This window comes from Mustela lutreola, chromosome 2 (assembly GCF_030435805.1).
Source record: "Mustela lutreola isolate mMusLut2 chromosome 2, mMusLut2.pri, whole genome shotgun sequence".
In the NCBI taxonomy this organism is placed as follows: Eukaryota; Metazoa; Chordata; class Mammalia; order Carnivora; family Mustelidae; genus Mustela; species Mustela lutreola.
This window is the reverse complement of record NC_081291.1, coordinates 191,255,321-191,281,468: the sequence shown is the minus strand read 5'-3', so window position 1 is coordinate 191,281,468 and position 26,148 is coordinate 191,255,321. Positions and strand designations below refer to the sequence as shown.

At 35.9% G+C, this 26,148-nt stretch overlaps 1 pseudogene; it reads left to right on the top strand.

Annotated features, from left to right (window-relative positions):
• Nucleotides 1-24,195: 24,195 nt before the first annotated feature.
• On the top strand, nucleotides 24,196-25,759 carry LOC131825664 (dnaJ homolog subfamily A member 1-like; annotated as a pseudogene).
• The last annotated feature ends 389 nt before the right edge of the window (nucleotides 25,760-26,148 follow it).

Here is a 26,148-nt window from a genome sequence, read left to right as displayed (position 1 = left end):
AGACAGTAAACAACAAGTGTTGGAGAGCATGTGGAGAAAGGGGAACCCCCTTACACTGTTGGTGGGAATGCAAGTTGGTGCAGCCACTCTGGAGAACAGTGTGGAGATTCCTTAAGAAATTAAAAATAGAGCTTCCTTATGACCCTGCAATTGCACTAGTGGGTATTTACCCCAAAGATACAGATGTAGTAAAAAGAAGGGCCATCTGTACCCAATGTTCATAGCAGCAATGGCCACAGTCACCAAACTGCGGAAAGAACTAAGATGCCCTTCAATGGACCAATGGATAGAGAAGATATGGTGCATATATACAATGGAGTACTATGCCTCCATCAGAAGGGATGAATACCCACTTTTGTATCAACATGGACAGGATTGGAAGAAATTATGTTGAGTGAAATAAGTCAACCAGAGAGTCAATTATCATATGGTTTCATTTACTTGTGGAGCATAAGGAATAACATGGAAGACATGGAGACATGGAGAGAAGTGAGTTGGGGGAAATCATAGGGGACTAACCATGAGAGACTGTGGACTCTGAGAAACAAACTGAGGGTTTTGGAGGGGAAGGGTGTGGGGTGTTGGGTGAGCCTGATGGTGGGTATTAAGGAGGGCACATACTCCATGGAGCACTGGGTGTGTTGCATAAACAATTTTGGAACACACACACTCAAAAAAAATTAAAGCAAATTAAATTAAATTTTTACATAATGTTGAATAAGACAGTAGTGAGAAGATTACACAGAATCTTTAATGTTATTCTCATATAGTATCATTATCATCAATAACAATACAAGATTTTTTCATTTCTCCTTTTTACATGCAAATTTTAAATGTCTATCCACTCCTTCTTCTTTTCCTAAGTTTTCTCCATTACTAACATTATGAAAATACTGCTTTCTGCAAACCTAAATACACTGACAATTCTTTTAAGTGTATACTCTCCCTTTGGTCAATGTATCTTATTAATCCTTATCTTAAGACCACTGTAAATATACTAATTATGTATATTTTGAGAATATATACTTCAAAATATTATGACAAAATATGACCCACAAATAGATCAGAACTTAATTTGGAAAGCATTAAAGTTTAATAAATTTTAATAAAATTTAATAACATGTGGGGAATATATTATTAATATAATTTTCACTTAAATCATGCCTCAATTTCTTAGATACATTTCAGTTACCCATCTTTTGGTGGACATAAAAAGCTCATGCTCACCTTTTTTGTTTATTTCATAGTAAAACATGGAATAAAAACAAGTATAATATTAACAAATTTTTCCAAATTATTTGTACTTGCCTCACCTCCTAGAGATTATCATCTACTTCCATTATGTGGTTAAGGTTAAATATATTTAATTTAGTTAAAAAATGTAAGGACATAATAAAATACTAGTGTGTTGATCACACCTCATTTCCGTATACCATTATCTTATTAATACTTTCCTAATTTATCTCCCATTTTAATTAAATTCATGTTATTAAGATAAATATGTCCATCCCAGTTAAAAAATAATTTTAAGATACTTATTTTGTGAGGATGCTAACTTGATGGCATTCTTCACAGAATAAGAGAAAACAACTCTAAAATTAAAAAGGAACTAAATAACTAAAGTAATCTTTAAAAAGAAAAATCTGGAGGCATCACACTTCCTGATTTCAAACTATATTATAAAGCTATGATAATCAAAAAAGCATAGTATTGGCATAAAAACAGACACACAGATCAAGGAAACAGCATAGAGAGCCCAGAAGTAAACCCATACATATGTGGCCAGTTAATTTATGACAAAGAAGCCAAAAATATACAAAGACAGAAAGAAGAGTCTTTACTAAATGGCACTGGGAAGATGGACAGCCAAATGCAAAAGAATGAAACTGCACCACTATCTTATACAATACACAAAAATTAACTCGAAATAGATTAAACACTTAAATATAAGGCATGATTTGGCATCAAAAGCAAAGGCAACAAAGGCAAAAATAAACAAGTGGGATTACATCAAAAAGCTACAGCACAACAAAGAAAAACATCAACAAAATGACAAGCCAATCAATTGACAAAGGGAAATACTTTCATATCATATATTTGATACAGAGGTTGAACTCATATCTCAATAGCAAAACAAAGCAAAACCCAAACATTCCAACTGAAAAATTGTCAGAGGATATAAATAAACATTTTTCCAAAAAAGATATACAGATGGCCAGTATGTACATGAAAAGGTGTTCAACATTACTCCTCATCAGGAAAATGCAAATCAAATTCACACCTGTTCGAATGACAATTATCAAAAAGAAAGAAATAACAACTGCTGATGACAGTGTGAGAAAACGGAATTCTAGTGCACAGTTAGTGGGAATATAAGTCGGTATAGCCATTATAAAAAGCAGCACGAAGTTTCCTCAAAAAATTAAGAATAGAACTACCCTAGGATTCAGTAATCACACTATTGGGTCTTCACAAACATGAAAACATTAATTCAAAGGCATATTGCACGCCCATGTTTACTGCTGCATTATTTACAATAACCAAACTATGGAAGCAGCCCCAGTGTGCTTCTGGGTATTTAACCAAAGAAAGCTAAAACACTAAGTTGAAAATATATCTGCACTCCCATGTTCAGTGAAGCATTAGTTGCAATACCCAAAATATGGAAGCAACCTAAGTATCCATCAAAGGACGAATGCCTAAAGAAAATGTAAGATACACATCACACACACACACACACACACACACACACACACACACAAATATTATTCAGCCATTAAGAAAAGGGAAAAGGAAATCTGGCCATTTGCAACAGCATGGATGAAACTTGAGGGGATTATGCTCAAATAAGACAAAGACAAATACCATATGATATCAATTGCATGTGAAATATGAAAAACAAAATCAACCAAACAAAAAACTCTGAACTCATAGACACGGAGAAGAGATGGGTGGTTGCCAGAGGCAGATGGTGGGGGGTGGGCAAATGGAAGAAGGCAGTCAAAAAGTATAAACTTTCATTTATAAAACAAATAAATCTTGGGGATATAATATGGTGACTACAGTTAATAATATTGCAATGTATATTTGAAAGTTAAGAAAGCGAATCTTAGAAGTACTCATCACAAATAAACTAAGACAATATGTTTAAGTACCCCCATTCCAATTGAAACAATATTTTAAAGACAATTATATCACTTTATATGGATACTGATTACATTTATAAACATGACAAAATATATAAATCCACATTTTCTTATTCTTTCTTTTCTTAAGGCTGTATTTTTAGGATTTATTCATATATGAATGTATGTATAAATTTCCTTAGTGCTTATCTATCTGAAAGGGAAATCAACCAGATTTCTTGAGAAAAATAACGTTTAGGTGGAAAATGTGAATGGATGAACATTTTACATTGTTGATGTCACAATTCTTATGTTTTATTAGGCTTTAAGCTTCCTTAACATACACATTCTAAGTCATAGAAGAAAGTAACAGAATAGATGTGGCAGGATAAATTCAACAGTGCTGGCTTTCAGATGAATTACAGTTATCTGTGTTGAACAAAAGTACACTCTAATGTCTTGCTTAAACAACTATTTATCTAACTATAAACAACTGATTATGTATTGACTTCATGAGCACATAATTCCTTTTATGTACCATATCTTTGACATATAGTTATTTATTGCATTATACAAGTTTCCCCCAAAACATAGAAGTTTAAAACAATAAACATTTATTATCTCACATTTTCATGGGTCAGGAACTTAGGTATAGCTTAGTTGGGTGCCCCTTTATCAAGTTCTTTGAAAGGGCTACAGTGAAGAAGCCCCAGGGTTGCAGTTTCACCCAAAGGCTCCTCTGGGGAGGGATTCACTTCCCAGCTTATTCATGGGGCAGCATTCAGTTCCTCATGAGATGTTGGACTAAGGACCTTCTCTGCTTTTCCCTAAATGTTGACTAAAGACTTCCACCGTTCACTAAATAGGCACTTAACAACATAGACACTCCCTTCCTTTTGAGCAAATGAAGCAGCCAGAGAGCAATAGGGTGAGGAAGATGAGAGCTAGTCCTCTTTTAACCTAATCTCAGAAGAGATATCCCATCACTTATGCTATAATCTGTTTGTTAGAAGCTAATCACTTGGTCCAGCCCATATTTGATGAGAGGATAATATCAAAGGGTGTGTGCTAGGAAGTGGTATTAAACAACTGACATTAATAATTTAACTTTCTTTTCTCTCTCTGTCTCTTTCTCTGTATCTTCTTTGTTTCTTAATTATTAAGGAGGCATCAAAACAGTTGAGGAAACAAATACAAAACTATGTTAATAAAAATGATGTCTTTTACTGTGTGAAAGAAGTTTTGAATTAATGGCATTAAAGGGAAAAATGACACTTCACATCCTTATTAGTAAATATCAATATTCTCTACTTTGGTCAAAACCACAGAACTGGAATTCTGCATTATTTTCTACCATCATGGTTTTTTTTTTTTTTTTGACTAATTACCTTGCCTGTTACCACAGTGTCCCACTAGATGTAGATTTCTGGTCCAGATTTGGCCACAGTACCAGTATCATACTTTATATCCTATTTTTATCAACAAATTTCCTTAGAGTTTATAATCTTATCTCTATACTCTAGCTTGTGCCTTAATATCTAATCTCAAACTAAATTTATGATTTGCCTATCTACTTACCCTGAGTCGGCCATGACTGCAACTGTCCTATCATTCTTGATGGCACCTCCCAAACTGTGAGGAATACCCGATCACACCAATTTTGCTATGCCATTGGCTGTTACATCAACTGAATAACTTTTTAGTCAGGAGTTTTTCTTTGCAAATCATCCTGTGGGTGAATCACACTCATCCAAATCTGTTATACCTGATCTTTCTTCCTTCCCTCACAGGTAACTCTTCTGAGGTTCTACCATTTCTTATCTGAAGCAATAAAGCAAAATAGATGAATCATCATTTTTTAAAAACGATTGATTTTCCTGTCTACTAAAAATCCCTATCCCTCCCCACCTTTCTAAAAATACATGCTTGGGGCACCTGGGTGGCTCAGTGGGTTAAGCCGCTGTCTTCACCTCAGGTCATGATCTCAGGGTCCTGGGATTGAGTCCCACAATGGGCTCTCTGCTCAGTGGAGAGCCTGCTTCCCCCCTTCTCCCTCTGCTTGCCTCTGCCTACTTGTGATCTCTATAAAATAAATAAATAAAGTCTTTAAAAATAAATAAATAAATAAATAAAAATAAAAACATTGTTTTATTAATTCACATCTCTTTATCTTCACTTTATTGGGTTTACATGTTAAACCCAGTGTAGTATCATAAAAATTTCCTAGTTGACTATTATTCTGTTAGATACAACTGTTCTGTTATGAAAGATTATGTGTATTCTTTGAATATTAATTTTAATTTATTATTACTGCCGATGTACTTCAATATAATAAATCCAGGAAATAATAGGCACATTTCTTACGACTCTGTTAAGGAAACAGTGGGCATTAAAAGAAATCTGTGGCACACATTTAGTTTTTAGAAGTTTGAATATGAAATGTTTGAATATGGATTTCTTCTCCTGTTTTGAAGTTGCTGATCTCCTTTAGCATTTAAACTTATGTCCCAAGCCAAATTTGAGATGTTTTCAGCCTGTTTCATCAAATATTTATTCTTTACATTTTTTTTTTTCTCTCCTTCTGGGACTCCAGTGACACTGAGGTTAGACTCACTGCTGTTTTTCCACAGCTTCCTGATGATCTGCTACTGTTTTTTTTTCTTGCTCATATTTGATAATCTGTATTGATCTATCTTCAAATATTTTGGTTTTCTTCTGTTCTATCCATTATGTTCTTGATCTCTTCTCATGGATTTTTAAAATTATTTTATATCATTTTGGTTCTGAAGTTTACATTTGATTTTCTTTTATACATCGCATTTATCTGTGAGAAGTTCTATCTTTATTGGTTTCAAGTATATTCACTCATTTCTTGGCACATAGTCATAATGACTACTTTAAAGTCTTTGTCTGATGATTCCAAAATATGTGTCACCTGGGGGAGAGTACTTGATTATTTTTCCCTCAGAAATTGCGATTGTTTTATATTTTTCATATTTTAACTATTATTGGATTACATCTTGACATTTTAAATATTGTTTTATGTCTCTGAGTCTTGTATGAATTGTATGAGGAGTCTTTGTTTGTTTTGTTTTAGCATGCAATTGACCCAGTTAGGTTCAGGCCATGGCTTCTACCACCCTCTGTGGGCTATCGATCCAAAGTCAGTTCAGTTTTCAAATTCTTTCAAAGCTACTTATTATCTGTCTAGTGTGCATACCACACAATGGTTAGTCTGTGGCTTTGAAGGTGATCTGCATCATTAACTGTGTTTTCAAATCCTTTGCTCAGATGCATGTAAATGAAACTCAGGTGCGAGGCCAGGAGTTCATACATAACTTTTAGGAAGTTACTTATTTTGGGGTTTTTTTTTGAGTTTCCTTTTCTCCACGACCTTCCTAATACTCTCCCAGATGCCATCCCTCCTAGTATGTTGGACAGAAATTTAAGGCTTTGGCTTCCCCACTTTGCCCCCTCCCATGACTTTTCTGTTCTGTAACCAAAAGAAGATGGGAAGAGAAAAACAAAAACAAACCAAAAAACTACAACTTTCCCTATGCTCTTCCTTCTGGCCAGAGAGACTCCCTCCACTCAGACAGCAGTGTTCTCTTTACCGCCACAGCCTTGGGATTCTCTAGCAGCTGGAGAAGAGAGAACAGAAAACCAAGGATTTCGGATTTCTCCCTCATTTTAGGGCCACTGTTCCCACTTGCTTGAAGAATAGAGTTCTCGAGGAGTACTTCCTGCATGCATTCAGTGTGAAGCTCCAGGTTTTAAGTTCTTTTGTAATCCAAGATAGGAGCTATTGAAGGAAATTTACCACTAATTCTGTGGTATGTGGGGTTGATGCTTTCCTTTCACAATCTATTTGCCACCATTTATTTTTCAGAGTCTCAGGTAGCTGCTCCAAGCATTCACTCTGAAGATTTTTAATGTACTCAGTGGGAGATTTAGGTCCAAGTCCGCTTATGACATTTTCACTAGAGCAGAGATTGTATAAAAGATTTTAATGGTATCATTCATAAGCATTTAAAAAGGAGCCGCAATCAGTAAGGTGTTGTCTAAATTCATTAATGTTATGACACTGAAACCCAGCTTCTTGCTCTCATTGCCAGAATAACTAAACTTGCTACCTGAGGAGTATTTGGCAATGTCTTGTTGAGAAAAGCAAGTGATGGGATCTTCTAGAAACCTTGATATCTGAAACTAGTTTATGAGGAATATAATACAGACTCTTTTGTCTTTTTCAAAAGTATTAATTTGTGGGGGAACAAACAGTAACTTCAGAGTGGTTCTGAATATTCATCACACAATTCTAAGCCAGCCACACATTCTGGCTTGTAGCAAATTCCCTCAATAGTATGCCACTTTCTAGGCCACTTTGACAAACTAGACCAACATAAGAAGAGACTAAACTTATTCAATTTGTTTCTCAGAACTTACTATCCCCAAAAGAAACATATTTAATCTGCCATTCTATAGTTTTCCAAGCAGCAAAGCAATCAGCTAGCCACTGGCAAAAGCCCAAGAATCAGTAAAAACATACTAACGTTCATCGAGGGGTATCATAGGCTGAGCTATGATAAAAGGCTTGAATCAAGTGAATGGAGCAGTAACGTTCACTTTTGCCCTCTCGTAGCTGACACCAATATTGAGCACCCATGGCATCTCAGTACAGAGATCTGTAAGTCAGAGGAGGCTTTGAAGTAATGAGACTCCAAAGGAACCAGCATGTTTTATAGGCAGCTCTTCCCAATCATGATAACCCACTCAAAACTTAAGAAATGGAGAAATACAAGCATGTAACACATCTACTTCTGCTATAAATTCAGATAGGAAGTAATAATACATTGATGTGGACTACAGTGCCCCTATCCCATAGGTCCCATTAACTTCCCTCTCTTCTGCAAGTGTCAGCCAAGCCCCATCAATTGAGGTGGAGTTCACATCCCATCAAATGAGGTGGAGTTGACAATGTGACTTAGAGAGTATATCCAATTTATCCATGAAAACTTAGAGTTCCTCTTCTCCCTAAAGTTTCCCAGCATACTCATATTTATGTATATATGCCTGGACTCCTCTGGTGACAGAGTCATTAGCCACACTCCTAATCATCTTTCCAATTAAACAACTGGTATCACAGTAGAAAGTAAGTAAAGGATCAGAGGTACAAAAGGAGAAAATGGCACTTCACTAACATCAAAGAACACTTATTTTCAGTTACAAATGGCTCAGTGGTTGCTCAGTAACCTAAATTGTAAAGTTTATAGTCTACCAAAAGCTAGTAATTGGACTGTAAGACTCTCATGGCCGACAATGTTTACCTTTGGGTAGCCCTTGATTCAACAGCAACAGAAACACTGCTTTCCACTTATGGCAATGTGATTTACACTCTTTGCCTAACTCAGACTTGACTCATAAAGCAATTCTATTCTTTGAGTCCACCTTAATTTGGGACAATAGATGCCCTATTTCTAGAACATCTCTAATTTCTCAATTAGCTAAAGTATAAAGGCTAGATAAGTTTTCCAGGGCAGTGAGGCTGCCAGTTGTAATTTATTTAGATTTCTACATGTTGATTTTTTTTTTTTTTCAATGGGTCTCCTTCATCAGCATTGTAAACACAATCTGAGACAATAAGATTTGAACACTAGTCAGGTTCTCATCTGTAGATTCCTGGGGATGTTTGCCTTAGATACAGCTCCCCAAGATGGCCAAAGTTCCCTTCTAAGAGCAGGGATTCACTAAAAAATTTCCGAGATCTTTTATAGTCATCTTCAAACCAATGTAATATTCATATAATAGAATATAAGAAATGCTTAATGGTAAAATGGTCCAACTATCCCCATTCATCCTTAGCAAACCTTACATGCCCTGCCTCTTCATACCACATGTTAACTAGCCAAAATTCTAACAAGTCATCTGTTTTCATTCATATAGATCTTGAATAGGCTCCACCTACCCATCTCTCCCTGCTCCTCTTTCTACTATCGCTATATTTTTGCTTTTCCAGAGCGTCATATATTTAGAAACATAGTTTATCATCTTTTCAGATTGACTTCTTTAACTTATCAATATGCATTTAAGATTCCTTCAGATCATTTCGTGGTTTTATAGCCTTTTTTTTTTTTTTTTTTTCCTGAAGAACATTCCATTGATGGCATGGATGCACCACAGTTTTCACCTGCTGAAGAAGAACATTTTTGCTTCCAATCTTCAGCAAAACTTTTTTAAAGCTGTCATAAACAGCAAGCAGGCTTTCATTTAAACATAAGCCTTTAACACATGTGGGTAAATAGGAGTACCATCACTGCATCTTAGGATATGCCTATGTTTACCTTTGTAAGGAACTGCTCAATTGCCTTCCAAAGCAACTAGCATTTTGTATTCTCACCAGCAATGAATAAGAGTTTTATTCCTGCATATCCTCCTCAGCATATGGTATGTCACTGTCTAGCCATTTTAGCCATTTGAATGCGTATAATTGTACTTCATTGTTGTTTTAATCTGTAGTTCCCTAAAACTATGATGTTAAACACTTTTGCAATGTTTATTTGCCATTTGTGTATCTTCTGTGGTGAGCTGTCTTGATTGTGTACATTTTTTTAAAAGCTCAATAATGTAAATAGTATATGAAAATTATCCTTGCTTATTCCTCCACAAATAAGAATGAGCTTTTGGAATGCCAGACCATTGCTTTTAGGTTGGAGCTGTATTCTTAAGTTTGAAAGAAGTGAAGCAGTCATCTGGAGACCACAGAGTTGACTACAGCTGCTGAGGAACACTACCTTTGCACCATATCTGTCTTCTCTTCTCCTGAACACTAAACACATTAGCCTCTTCAAAGTTAGATGCAGCCCATGACTGAGTTCTAACCAATAAAAGATGAGTTGACATAGGGTCAGATCCTTCCTATAAGAAACTTTCACTAATGATTTCCTCTGCTAGATGGACATTGGTTAACTCTGGAGTCAAACACTGAAGACAGCAAAGCCTCAGAGCCTAGGGTTCGGAACAACTGTGCAAAACAAGATACCACCATGATCATCACTGCCATACTCACCACACACAGTGTTTGGACCTTATGTAAGGAAGAAGCAAACCTCTATTGCATTAATAACAGGTCTTAAGGCTTATTTGTTATAGCATCTAGAGATATCCTGCACCTACAGAGGTCTACCACCTCAAGGATATTCGAAAATATTGCTTTTAACAGACAAATTTGTTTTCATATATGAAAGGTTTTCTCATTTATATGCATGTCAAATTTCCTTTAATAGTTTTAAAAGATTCAACATCAATAAACTATGAACAGAAAAACAAAAGTAAATTGTTGAGGTGGTTAATCAAACACTTGTATGTCAACTGAAGTCACTAATTCCATTGATAGAATTGTCTGAGGTTTCCATTTTCTTGCTTGTAAATAGTCATATAGCATCCTAAGATTTCTGCAAAATCTCAGGGTCTTATGCCACTTGGTGACCTCCAAGCTCACTGACAACCTTAAAGTTCAAATTTCTGTTAATTTACTTGAATGTGTTAGTCATCTTTTTCTAGTTTTTTTTCCCCCACCTGGAGGAATATAAGCAAAGGAGTCACCTAACCTATTTATTTAATACATGCACAGACAGTCCCATATGCATACATGAGCTCACACATACCAACATTCATTTATACATTCTCACATAAAGTCTCTATGTTTATCAGACTTCACTGAAGATTGAGCAAGATAATTATAGCACAGAAAATATAGCAGTGTAATTATAAGCCTCCCTATCTATTGAAGTTAATTCTATCATCCTACCACTATGTATTTTTTACTTCCCTGTTCTTATCACACCAAAGATAACCTCATATTCTCCTCATCTTTTTGATTCTCTTTTAATTTCTTTCTCTTCCTTTTGATTCCAAAGAAATTTAGACTTTTTTCTTTTGTACCCTCTTTTTCCAGACTCTGGTTTTTCTATACATTCATGGACTATCACGTTATCTTCCTAAACAAGACAGTATTTTTTCCTTAGATGTTCCAAAAGAAATTAATTTATATTTTACCTTTAAGAACAGTTATAAAAACTAATCTGCAGCCCTAACTGCACACAATGAAATAGCACACTCCTTTAAAATACTTGATTCATTCTTTTCTTTTGAATGTCAATGAAAAACATAATTGCTTAGTATATGTAATATTTATTTTAAATTTTTGTTCTTGACTTTTTAAAATTAGACTTATAATACTATAGTAAGACATAACCCATAAGTGACAATGGTTAAAATAATTTATGAAAAAGTCATTCTTTCATTTTATTGTAAAAGCTCAGCTAAGGACCAATGAAATTTAGTAAACTGTTTGTATCCTATACGTTTTCTTATCAGCAAATGTCAAGCCACAGTTAAGACACTGAAGATGGAGTGAGAAAGTATAAAGATTCATGAGAAGATCAGGTAATCGTTAACAACAGCAGACAGGCCTTATGAGTGTTCACTATTTTGCCTTTTGTCTCCATTCTGAGGATTTGAGTGAAGGCCTTTATAGTTATGTACTGCATAATGCTCACTCATTTACACTAACTGGAAAGAGCTATTTTTCAAATTCTGTACACATAAGCTCTAGTGGTTTTATATTTCTATATTGTTCTAAAATACTACATCTTCAGTAGAAGATGTTCAAAACTCCCTGATACGACTGACTGACAGGAACTTCCATGCCAAATTTTAGGAGATGTTCTCTTTGGTATAGCATACAAATTAAAAGATAAGGTTTTTAAAATATCTAGTTGGAAGCAAAGTATGAACAACTTGTGGTTAAAGAGGTACAATCGAGAAAACTCAAGTCCCTCAACCAAATTTCTCCTACCATCCTACCCAGAAAAAGCCATTCCTACTATTTGAATCATTTACTAGGATTAAGATAGTAACTTCACAGGAAATTACCGAAAGAATAATCCATGAATCTTCATGGGCTATTATCTCAGATAATATATACTTAGATAGATACATTTTAATGCTATGAGGTTGGGGACAGCAAATTAGAGACATGAAACAAACGTTAGATGTTAAGTGGGAAGAGCCGGCAAGACTATGTATACATTACCTAAGAGGTAGTATAGAATAATAAAATGAGGGAGAAAGATGGGGACTTGTTTCTAAAATCATAGCAACTTAGCATAGGATTTTTGCTATCACAGCTGCCTAGTATTTTGTTTTGCTTTTTTTCCCTATTGTAACTTCATTCTGGGACATTCATTATCTTAAGATTCTAAAATAACACATAAATGATCTGTGTGGCTTAATAATTAAATTTACCAAATTTGATAGAGGGAAAGTAAATATGGCTATATTGTCTATCAATAAATAGACAATACAATTTTAAATAGTTAATTATTTTTAGTATACCAGAAAATGTCAAACACAAAGAATAAATCTAACTTCCCAAAACCAAAAAAGTGTATAAACCCTATATAGAAAAAAAAATTATTGAAAGTTATTTGGTAATATCTAATTAAATTGAAAAAAGTCATATCTTCCCTTTACATAAAATTGATTCTCTTTATTTCTTAATGCACACAAACTCCCAATATAAAGACACTTTCTGAAACTCTTTGTCAGAGGATTACCCTCAAGCTAAAGGTAAAGTGTGTAAATTATACACTTTAAGTGTGTAAAGTGCACAAGTGTATAAATTACATCTATCAGGGCAGCCTTTTCTAAAGGCCTGATGGATTATGGATATAAATACTCAAATTACACTGGTCTTGATTAGACATTTCTGATGTGTTACCTATATGCTCGCAAGCTTTCTTCTGATACTTAACCAAAGTAATTTAATGGGAATTTACTTGACACAATAGCTATTCACAATAGCCAGGGTCCGGAAACAACCTAAGTGTCTGTCAACTGATAAATGACTCAAGAAAATGTGATACACATACCGACACACAATGGAGTAATATTCAGCTAAAAAAAAGTAGGATATCCTGTCATTTGGGACAATACGGATGAACCTAGAAGGAATTATACTAAGTGAATGAAGATAGAAAGACAAACTACTGCACAGTATCATTTATATGTGGAATCTAAAAACAAAACAAAAGAGAAACAAGCAAATGAACAAACAAAATAAAGCCAAAGTCACAGAAGCAGATAACACAGCAATTGCCAGGAACTAAGAGTGGAGAATGGGAGTAAGGGGAGGGTGATAAAGGCTGTAAACTTTCAGTTGTAAGATGAATGAGGTTTGAGGATCTAATGCAAAACATGGTAACTGTAGTTGCTAACACTATATTGTATAACTGAAATTTGCTAAGAGAGTAGAACTTAGATGTTCTCATCAAAAAGAAAAAAAAATTTGTGAGGTAATGGATGTAAATTAACCTGATGGGACAATCCTTTCACAAGGTGTATGTATATGAAATCATCATGCTGTAGACTTTAAAACATCCTACAACCTTATTTCTCAATTATATCTCAATAAAGCTGAAAAAGAAAGAAATTAAGATCGTGTGACTCTACAACCAAGAAAAGAAAATCTTCAGCCCCTTCTAATAAGAGTGACTTAAAAATGGTCTTCTAATTATGACAATTATATTCCTTCTATTCCTTCTTTTCCAATCCATATACATATATGGATTTTTTTTTTTTTTTTTTGAGAGGGGGAGAGAGTGGGGAAGGGTAGAGGAAGATGGAGAGAGAGCAGCTTAAGCAGGTTTACATTCAGCGTGGAGCCCCAGTCAGGGCTTGATCTCACGACCCTGAGATCATGACCTGAGCCGAAATCAAAAGTTGGATGCTCAACCAAATGAGTCACCCAGGCACCCCTATATATTTTAATTTTTTTGACTTACTTTATTGGTCAGGACTTCCAGTACCATGTTCCATAGAAATGATGAAAGTGAGTAAATCCCACGCCCAGAGAGAAAACACTCATTAATTCAAAATAAACTCATTATTAAATTTTTATTTTGTTTCCATATTTACCAATTCTCTTTGCCTTAAGTTACGCTTAGCAGACATCTAACTGCATCAATTTTCTTTGAATTTCCTTTCATGTTAAAACTATTTCTACCCACTACTTTCACCATTTCTTTGTCCTTATTTCTAAACTGTTTCTCCTAAACAGCATAAGCATGATTTGTGTGTGTGCAATATGAAAATTGTCTTTTAATTTAAGCAATTAGTCAATTTGTATTAACTATATTAAAACTTAATCCTCCATCTTAACTATACGTTTTCTATTATCTCTATCTGTATTATGTTTCCTTTCTTCTACCTTTTCTCTATTTTGTCTTCCTTTTTTTTTTTTAAGATTTTATTTATTTATTTGACAGACAGAGATCACAAGTAGGCAGAGAGGCAGGCAGAGAGAGAGGGGGAAGCAGGCTCCCTGCTGAGCAGAGAGCCCGATGTGGGGCTGGATCCCAGGGTCCTGGGATCGTGACCTGAGCCGAAGGCGGAGGCTTTAATCCACTGAGCCACCCAGGTGTCCTATCTATTTTGTCTTCTTGAAGATTAATCAAGTTATTTATTTTGATTTCTATCTCTTGGTATGCTACTGACTCTAAGTCAAATGCCATATATTGTGTCACATTTTCCTGAGAGCTATCAACTTTTTGCCATATAAAGAGTGGGGTCTGATTACCATATTCCAGTAGGGGGTTGAAGTTTGGGTAAGGCCATGTTTACTTCATTCTACCCACAAGATGCAGTACTCTAGGTTTTTGAACTGACGAACTATTGTATTTTCTTGGCTCTATCCCCCCAAAAGAACCTGAATTCTAATTGTTGTCTCCTCATCATGACACTGGCAAAGTTCCCATTCTACTCTTCACTAATTTTTAGGGTTTTTTTCCTACTCTATACAACTTTTCAATCCAGTAACTGCTTTGAGAGGAAGATTAGCCTTCCATAAAGCTCAGTTCTCACATACATCCCGCACGGGATTCTCTCAGTTACATTTGCCCTTCGAGGTCTGATTTTGTTTTGCCATTTTCATGAGACCACCATAATCTCGGGAACACTTTTTTCAAGACCTTACTCCACCTTTTTTATCTTGCCAAATTCAGGGTGCCAACTCACCCTGGTTCACTGTAGACTTCTCTGGGATTAGCACTGAAAAATCTCACATCCTGGGAAATTCATCAGTTTCAGTCACCTTCCAGGAAGTCAATATTTGGCTAATAACAATGAATACATCTTATTTGGCTTTTAAATCCTGGCACTGAGATGAGGCTAAGTGCACAATGAAATAATCACAAAGTAACTGACATCAAACCCTGAGTTATTTAGAATGTGTTTCAAACATCAAGAAATTATGCCTTAGAAAAAATAGAGAAAACCAAGCATGGTGAGTAGAGGTGGGGGGGGGGGGTGGAATAAAAGCTGATTATATTCCACTGAAGAAAATGAATATATTCAATGGTTGAGACAACTTAAATAGCTCATTGAGACTGGATGGTTTGAAAATTACAAAAACATGGCACATTCATCCACTAGGGCTTCCATAACAAAGTACCATAGACAGGGACCTTAAAAAGATAGAAACTTACCAACTCAGAATTCAGAAGGCTACAAGTCCAAGATAAGGGTATCAGCAGGTTTGGGTCTTAAGACAGTTATGATGGAAAGATGTTTGACTGGACTCTCCTTTTGGTTTTTAGAAAGCTATCTTTACTCTGTGTCTTTTCACATCACCTTCTCTCCATGTGTGCATGTCTCTGTCTCAATTTCCCCTTTTAAAGGACATTAGTTATATTAAATTAGGGTCCATCCTGGTGACCTTATCTTAACTAACTACATTTGCAATGACCCTATTTCCAAGTAAGTTTACATTTTGAGGTACTGGGATTAGAACTTAAACATATGAATTTGGGGGGCATAAAATTCTACCCCTAACAGGTAGCAATTCAATATGTGACCTGTGAGGAAGAAGTGGGGTACTGATATACCAAGAAAAAGATAGTTTGGGAGCTGAATTACAACAAAACCCCCTTGTCAGATAAAGATATGAATACCCGTGCACTTATTTTTTAACTATCTTGAACTTAAGTTGTAAGTTTATGAAGCATTATTTAGCTAGAAAATTTAATGGAACTGAAAACAAGTAGAAGTAGAGGTTTTTCCAAATACAAGCCTGTTTGTATGAAATCTGGATGTCATACCAGACCATGCGCCGTATGAGCCATAGGGAATTCTTTTTTTTTTTTTTTAAGATTTTATTTATTTATTTGACAGAAATCACAAGTAGGCAGAAAGGCATGCAGAGAGAGAGAGGGGGAAGTAGGCTCCCTGCTGAGCAGAGCACCTCATGTGGGGCTCGATCCCAGGACCCTGGGATAATGACCTGAGCCGAAGGCAGAGGCTTTAACCCACTGAGCCACCAGGCACCTCAGGGAATTCTTATTCTAGATCATGAGAAAGTGTGCCTATATAACTGTCTTGCTGTTATTACTATAGGTGCTATTTTAAATTAATAAATTTTGAAGCCATTAAAATATTCATTTAGCTTTTAAATTTTTAAATTACATTTCATGGTGATTATATTAGACTTCTAGAGAGTTTTAAAATAATTTAAGTGGTTATCCCTTATTATATTATATGAAATGGGAAAAATTATACTAAGTTGTTATTTGCAAAATAGTTCAACTCTGACTTACTAACTTTCTGTATTAAAAAAAGTTAACATTACTCAGTATATAATGAAGATTACTTAGGTTATTATTTATTTTAAAGCTAATTCATTCAGAATTACTTTAAATATCTACCCACCAACAATTTGTTAATACAGGAAATATTTTTCTAACAAAAAATTTAGCTTGCTAAAAGCAGTTTTATAACTCAAAATAACAGTTAAAAAAGTAAAACTATTCACATTTTATATATCAAGGAACATTTTCCAGCTTTATGAAGAGGGGAGAAAACATTTTTATAACCTTTATTTGTTTTTCTTTTCTAGAAGCATCCCTGGTTAGATTTTGCTAATCAGTGCTATCCACTTATTTTGAGAAAACCTAATATAATACCATTTGACCTTCCATGCAAATTTCAGGGCACTTAAGCTGAAAACCGTAGCACTCCATCTCTGTGCTAACGGCCAAATTTGCTATCATACCATATGTCCAACATACAATTTGCATTTGAATTGGGAAAAGTAAATGATGTTTTAATGATTTCATGTGCTGAAGAATGGGGTAGATGGCAGAAAGGGAAAACAATACACATTCAATAGACTTCTCATTTGTGGTATTCTTTCAGTTATGACACTTTGCCAAAGGAAGGCTACATTCGCTAGAGTTATTAATGAATAATTTCTAAAAATAAATATTAGGTTTAGAAAGAATTATAAGTATATCATAATACTCTTATGAGAGATCAGCTGCAAAGCCATGTTAAATTGAGCATTGACTATCCATTTTCACTAAGATGAATATTATGATTAGATGATAAATAAAATCCCACTTGATGATTTGATGCCTCACATAGAAAAAAAAAATGACAACACGCACTCAAGGTGCTTTTGAAAAATGAAACACATTTTATTAATATTTCAAACACTATATATTTTCAAAGAACCTGACCCATTTCACGAAAATACTAAAGAGCAACCCAGAATAAGAGCTGTGTTTCTGTTAAAATGACAAATATCACTTGAGGTCATCAAAGTGGATGGATTCAGGGTTTTTCTTAATTTTTTTTTTTGACTTTTAATTTTTTATTTTTTATAAACATATATTTTTATCCCCAGGGGTACAGGTCTGTGAATCACCAGGTTTACACACTTCACAGCACTCACCAAAGCACATACCCTCCCCAATGTCCATAATCCCACCCCCTTCTACCAAACTCCCTCCCCCCAGCAACCCTCAGTTTGTTTTGTGAGATTTATTTTATTCTGTGCTGAGGGGGGAGCCAACTCAGGGCTTGATCCCAGGACCCTGAGATCACAACCTGAGCTGAAATGAAGAGTCATTCACTTAACCAACTGAGTCACTCAGATGCCCCAGTTGATCTCCATTTGTAATGAAACAACCAACAGAAAAGTTTCCAAATAGAGTTGATAGGAATACAGACTGTCATAGTTTACTTTGACATTTGTTTTCACCAGATAGCACAGAAAAATACATAGTTATGGTTAACTGCAATACATGACAATAAGCAACTGCATATCTTGAAATATCCAAAACTTTAATGGAATTTTAATTAGTGTCATACTATCTTCAACTGTATTTTTACAAAGAGATGATGTTTAGAGTCATGTAACCTTAAACTTAAAACATGCTAGGGCAATAATCGAATCCAGCCTTCATTTTACGGAGGTGAAAGCTTAAGTGCAGTGAGATTAGATGGCACACCTATGGTTTCATGGACAATAAACTGAGCTCATAACCCCACTCATCTGACTGATAAGTCAAGGGGTAGCACTAGTTGCTTTTCTCTAACCATGTAAACCTCACTGGAAAACAGAGTCGTCATGTGTGTATCACTGAGAACAGGATATAATGCTTTGAGTAACAAACAACAGTAAATACACGGTTTAACTCCATAACAAGTAACCTTAGTATTTGTGATGGAGAACGTTATCTTCATGTACCTATCATCTTATTCTTTTCTTTTTTCCTTCCTTCCTTCTCTCCCACCCTTCCTTCCTTCCTTTAAATAATAGGTTCCACTCATCACCACCTCACCTCAGTTTAAGGTGAAGATACACGCATGCAGCTGGCAAATACACATCCCAGACTGCACAGCAGCAAACGTCAATTTCATGACTCAGTTGGCTTCGATAGATGTAGCTGGTAATGTTGTGTCTGACTCCTCGTCATCTTACTGACAGAGCTCCTTGCCCTTGCTTTCTTTTTCTCTTCCTTATTTAGCTGAGGGGCAGTGGTTCGGAAGCAGGGATGGCCATCAAGTATTCCTTCTATGGGAATTTTTTGTAGTGTAGCACATAAATATTTTAGTTTTCAAATTCCTGATACACATTCACATTTTCATTTAATTTTATGATTTTTGAATCATTAACTGAATCCAACTGGATCATTTAAAGGCTACTGGAATTTAAAACTTGGTTAAGAGTTTATATCCAAATACTTTGTTCATGGTCTTCCCTGAGCATTACTAACAGAAATACACAGTGAGTGTTAGTGTTATCAGAATGCCCGTGTAACTTAAAGTCAATCTAAAATTGACTTGTTATGTTGTGTGAATTCTCATCAATAGATCTACTTACAAAATACTTTTTTAAATACATGTGTATGTTTACCAGCATTATTTTTGGGTGTGGAGATATAAGTTATGAGCAATCTAACAATTTTTACCTAACAGAGAACAGGATAGTGTATTTGATGCATAAGAATGAAAAAAAAAATCAGTATCCAGTCCCAGATCAGAAAGAGACCAATAGGGACGCCTGGGTGGCTCAGTTGGTTGGATGACTGCCTTCAGCTCAGGTCATGATCCCGGAGTCCCGAGATCAAGTCCCACATCGGGCTCCCAGCTCCACGGGGAGTCTGTTTCTCTCTCTGACCTTCTCCTCACTCATGCTCTCTCTCACTGTCTCTCTCTCAAATAAATAAATAAAATCTTAAAAAAAAAAAAAGAGACCAATAAAACCATGAAGTCCTACACAATGTTTGGAAGCATACCTAAAAAATACCTTTCTAGGGCTTAATACATGTCAAGCAGCTTTCCAAACAAAATACATGCAGTAATTATTTTACTTAATTTCCATAATATTCCTATCACTTAATATTATATCCATTACTACTGATTTATAGATAAAGATAAGGATCTTAAATCTATTAATATCTGAGGCATAACCTAGTAAATATTAGCACTGGGATTCAAATCCAGACAATGCAACTTGGGATTATCTACTCCTAGCCACCATCCTATAAGGCTTTCTATGATGCAATAGGGCATCTGAGACATGGAATTGGAAAATCAAGGGACAATATCTTTTGGAGAACAAGGTTACTGGAGAAAAATGTGTCCAGATACACATTTGATCAACGCTTTACACATAAAATGTTGGGATATAATTACACTGATTTTTGAATAGTATCCCTTCTGACCTGATGAGTCACAGGAATAATTCTAGGAACAAAATATTAGAAATAAACAGATCAGGAAGTTTCATGTTAAATCCTGCGTTGACACAAGAATTTCTGAATTGTCTTACCTTTTTGTTTTATTCTTAGACAGGCAGCACCAACCTATGTTATCATGTGAATGCTTCCTGTCTGCCCCAAGGAGATTTGCCAGTGTTTATTCATGTCAGTAATTGCTGAGTACTTAGAATCTCTGCCTTTACAGATGCAAAAAAAAAAAAAAAAAATGCATCCTATAGATCCAGAAGATAACCAATAAATACTTGTGTATTGGAAAAGAAATACAATGAAGAAAAAATAATTTTTAACATCCACTATAAGTCATTTTACACATTGTCTTTTATATTCAACCAAAAACCTTGAGAATAAGCCCCAGGTGTCAAGGAAAATCTTAATATAATATAAGAGCACAAAAGTACAAAATAATAAAAAAGGCATTAGCATAGGGAATTCAAGGGGTGAGAAGATAAATGCTGAGTGTAAAAGGAATAAGGCAGCAGCCCGTCCCAAGTTTTCAAACTGAACAGCTGGTATTCCAGCACGGGCAGGTCACTTTGAGAGTCCTGTCTCTGTGATTTCCAAAGTTAGAGAGTCTTAATCGGGCCAGAAGCAGCCGACACAGTCCCAAACCAAGAAGGGATGCCCAAGTGGTACCCATCAGCAGAAGCAGTAGCAGAGGTGCATATCTGAGCATTACAATGAACACATTTTGCTACAATATCTTCAAGTAATTGTAGGTATTTTCATGAAAGAAGCCCAATACTGCACAGATCCATTTAGACGCGGAATGAGCATCACAGAGAATCTTGCCCTGTGCCAGCTCATTCTCCATACATAGCCTGAATCACTAAGCTTAGACACTCTCATTCATGAGCATGACCTTCCTGCTGAGACTTAAAATAGAAAGAAAAGCACTCAGGAAAGGTTTCAGCTTAATCAGCCATACTTTGGAAAGCTAGCCAACATGTATACCCATCATCCATCTGGGCAAAAGGCTTTACAGCTTTTAGACATTAAATGACTCACTCTGCAAAGCTCTTTCCAGACTAATGGTGGCTCTAATTTCTCTATTAGGCGGACCAGAATATTAGGGAGGCAAATCTTTGCTATTATGCTCCCAGAGAATGAACTCCCCCAAAGCACAGCTGAGTATAATAGCTGATAAAACCTTGAAAAGTGCGAGGTTAAAATTGTGTTTATCCGCACCATGCCATCTGTATCCCCTAACAGCTTGAATAGGAAGGATTTGTTCCTAAAGCATTATTATTTTTACTAAAAATTGTCCTTGTTTTTCACTACCCTGAGGAAATAGATGGCATTGTAAAAATGAGACTGCATTTATTATAACCTGACCTATGGACCACTTTTTCAAAAGTAATTTGGTCATTTGACATCATATACCTCCCGGTGAGAATAAATAGAAATAATGTTTTTTGTTCTCTTCAAGTTCAACTTGCCCTTTATGTCAGCTTCCTTTTCACATCCTTTTTTTCCAGTTATCCATACCATCATTTGTTTATTTTAAATGAACCTCTTTCCAAGATATTCCTGAACTTATCTGCCAAATTTAATATTTTACTGTTTTATTAATATGATGCTAGATGCCAATACGGTGTTCCTTGAGAGATATTAACTAGAAGAGGGCAAGTGGGACTTCTGGGTATACAGGGAGTAGTATTTTGGGAGTTTGTCCTAATTATGTAGCTGTGTTTCACAGTGTGAAAATTCACAAGGCTCCAAACTTAGGATTTGTTTACCTTCTGTCGGAAGGTGTTACACTTCAGTAAAATTTATCAAGAAAAGATGGCCTATTTAATAAAATTCAGTAATACCCAGGACATTGGTTGAATAAAATAGAATAGAATTTGTCAAGAAACAAGTTTTCTGAGGAAGGTGGAACTATTAAGACACTTCTAAATTGCACTTTTAAATAAATTATCAAGGTACAACATCTTAATTATCTCCAACTAAATAAGTAAACACAGGTAAGAAAGATTATCTGAAACTGTAATCTTTACTTCTCAAAATAAACTGTTTTCAGGTACTCTAGATGCAGCAGGTACACACTAGCAGCTAGATTTCTACTCAGTTATTATGGGGCAAATACAAAACCTTTACATGTCCCCTAAATGCTCATATACTTTTTTTTTTTTTTAAGATTTCATTTACTTATTTGTCAGAGAAAGAGAGCACAAGCAGGGGAGCTGCAGGCAGGGGGAAGAGCAGGCTCCCCAAAGAGCAAGGAGCCCTGTGCAGGGCTCAATCCCAGTACCCCGAGATCATGATCTAAGCCAGAGGCAGACACTTAACTGACTGAGCCACCCAGGTGGCCCAAATGCTCACATATTCTTAAAAATAAAGGTAAAACTACTATACTAACATGTACATCTAGGTTGGCTATGGAGCATCCCTGCTGTGATCCGGGTTTGTTGGTAGCACGTTACATTAAAAAAAAAAAAAAAAATTTAGAGGCACCTGGGTGGCTCAGTGGGTGAAAGCCTCTGCCTTTGGCTCAGGTCATGATCCCAGAGTCCTGGGATCGAGCCCCACATCGGGCTCTCTGCTCAGCGTGGATCCTGCTTCCCTTCCTCTCTCTCTGCTTGCCTCTCTGTCTACTTGTGATCTCTGCCTATCAAATAAATAAATAAAATCTTTATAAAAAAATTTAGATGTAAGCCTTCAGTAACATGAGAAACTGAAAGACATAAACCCAAAATGCTTTTACCTTGACTAAGGAAGACTGCTTTCAACCTTAGAATGCTGTTTGAATATAAGAAGTTTCTTTCTTTATTAACTACACAAGTGGCATTATTAAAAATGAATTAAATCATCCCAAATTATCTAGTCCAATCTTTCCCTAACATGACAGCTATCTAAAGGAGGTAAGGAAGAAGCCATGGAATGTATAGTAAGAAGAATTTCAGAGGCAACTATGGAAAATTAGAAGACAGCTGGCTTAGATTATCAGACATTCTAAATTTCTCTTATCAGTTCACTCAGAGGAAGAAAATTCCCCAAATCAAGAATTTGTCCCCTCTGGGGCCCCTGGGTGGTTCAGTCGGTTGAGCATCTGCCTTAGGCTCAGGTCGCGATGTCTGAGTCCTGGGATTGAGCCCCTTTGTTGGGCTCCCAGCTCAAGAGTCTGCTCCTCCCTTGCCCTCTGCTCTGCCCTCATCCCCCAAGTTGTATGCTCTCTCTCCTGCTCTGCTCTCTCTCAAATTTAAAAAAAAAAAAAAAAAAGCTTTTGTCCCCTCAAAGATATTTAATAGGTGAATAGATCTCCCTGACAGGGCAAGATTATCTGATAGTCTCTGTACATATATATGCATAATTATTAACTAAGTGAACATTTGAAGACTGGGTACATGGGAATGTTTATTCGCTATAAAGATTGACTAGGTAAATAGATGATTTTTATCAGTGAAGCAATGGGTCCAAGTGAAAGGTTGAAAAAAAGAAGATAATATGATAAAAAGTTCCAAATTAGCTTGCCACTCATTGAGGGAGCAAATAAATTTATAAACAGCTTAATGATAATATACTGCAAAATACTTAATATCAAATAATTAACTAATTATAACAGTTTGAGTCAAGGAAAACAAACATTGGAGAATTAACCTTTCAGTATTTGTACCCCTTCTGGGAACATGGTGAAATTGCATTCTCTTGTCCCCACACTATCATGAGAAGAGCCCTCTGTGTGCCTTTCTCATACACTCCCCATGTGCCAACTCATGCTATAAATAAATAAAAGACAAACCTTTTTTTTTAATTACCAGATTTTTATGTTCATGATTACTGCAGAAACCCGGCCTACACTTACTCATATATACATAACCAAAGGCAAACAGTAATGTCTAATGTTCATCAAACAAGAATCAGAGGTTTAGTAGGTACGTTATAATAGTCATAAATGTAATTTAAAATGAATGAAAATTAATGACATCACTAACAAAAACATTCAAGGTGTAATGGGGAAGGTGAGATGCTTTTTTGACTATGGATCTGTATTGTTCAATGAAAGGCCTGCAATTTGTTCACATCTCTCTATGTCTACATACATGAACCAGAACCTCTCACACTGGCTCTGGTCTTAACTTCATAATGCATTTTGGTCAAAAGCACAGTTGCAAATGCAAAAGAGACACGAAAATGCTTGCATATTTAGCTTATTTCTTTTTAATTTCTCTTGAAAACCTGCTGCCATGTGGATGAACTAGGATAGCCTGGTGCTTGATGAGGGACAGGTGCTCCCAGTCCTTGCCACTGACCCAGCTGACAAGCACCCTGACTGCAAGGCTCTAGAGTGAGGCCGTCCAAGCCTAGTGTCAGCGAGGCCCAGTCCAGCCCAGAAAATCTGTGCTCTACAAAAGCATGAGCTGAATAAATGATTGTTGTTTTAAGCCAACTGAGTTTGGGGGATAATTGGCTACATAGGAAAAACTAACCATTACAAATATTGATAGCAAAGTCCTATAGCATTCAACATGCATTCTGCATTTGCTCGATGGCAATTACCACATCAATCTGCAACTATCAAAAGTGAGGGAAAAGGTTCAGGTTGTTAATAATTCCATGCAGTATATAAATACACTTACTTTGGCAGAGTATATGCTCTCCTCTTGTTCTCCTGCTTTATCCTGGGCAAGCTTTAGGGGAAAATTTGGACTGCTGCTAGTGCAACTGCTGTGTATACTGACCCACTGTTGTCATGTCAGCCAGGTGCAAAGGAAGCATAGCTAGTAAGGTATGGACATTCTGAGGACATTCTAGACAATGGTTTAGTTCCTTTTTTAAGCTTATTTGTTTTGCTTTTTTTATTCAGTGATTCCAATTATAAATAAAACTTTTAATAATTTTGTTGTACACACACATCAGCAAATTCATTCTGTGTGCATGGAGTGCCAGGGTCATGGGGAACAGATCAGTCCTAAAGATAGATGTCAAAGCTTCAATAGAAGGAAGATAGTTCAAGAGAAGAAGATTCTAGAAGTTCATATTGACAAAGGCATGAAAGATGGCCAGAAGATAACATCCCATGGTGAGGGAGACCAAGATCCAGAACTGGAACCAGGAGATAATTATCATTGTTTAGATCAGAAGGACAATGCTGTTTTTACTCCTCGAGGAGCAGACCTTTCCATGTGTATGGACATACAGCTTGTTGAAGCACTGTGCCATTTTCAAAAGCCAATATCTACTCTTGACAATCAAACCATTGTCATCACCTCTCATCCGGGTCAAATTATCAAGCATAGAGATATCAAGTGTGTGCTAAATGCCAATTTATTTTAGACCATATGAGAAGGGTCACCTCATCATCGAATTTAAGATAAACTTTCCTGAGAATGGCTTTCTCTCTCCTGAAAAACTCTCTTTGCCGGAAAAACTCCTACCTGAGAGGAAGGAAGTAGAAGAGACTGATGAAATGGACCAGGTAGAACTGGTGGACTTTGATCCAAATCAGGAAAGAGGGTACCATTACAATGGGATGAACATCATCCCAGGGGTGATGTCCAGTTTCAGACCTCTTAATGGGGCCAGTGAATACACTGCTGGCATTTTATGTGCAGTAGTGAATGAGTGAAGGACTTGAATCATAGCTCACTACTTGCTATTGTTTTTAATATTCAACTATAGTAGTGTTTCAAAAGTTAAATGAAGAATAGACTCAAATATAAAAACTCAAAAAAAAAAAAAAAAAGAGAGAGAGAGAGAGAGAAAAGAAAATGAGGGCACCTGGGTGGCTCAGTGGGTTAAAGCTTCTGCCTTCACCTCTGGTCATGATCCCAGAGTCCTGGGATCAAGCCCCGCATTGGGCTCTCTGCACAGCAAGGAGCCTGCTTCTCCCTCTCTCTGCCTGCTGCTCTGCCTACTTGTGATCTCTCCCCCTCTGTCAAATAAATAAATAAAATCTTTTTAAA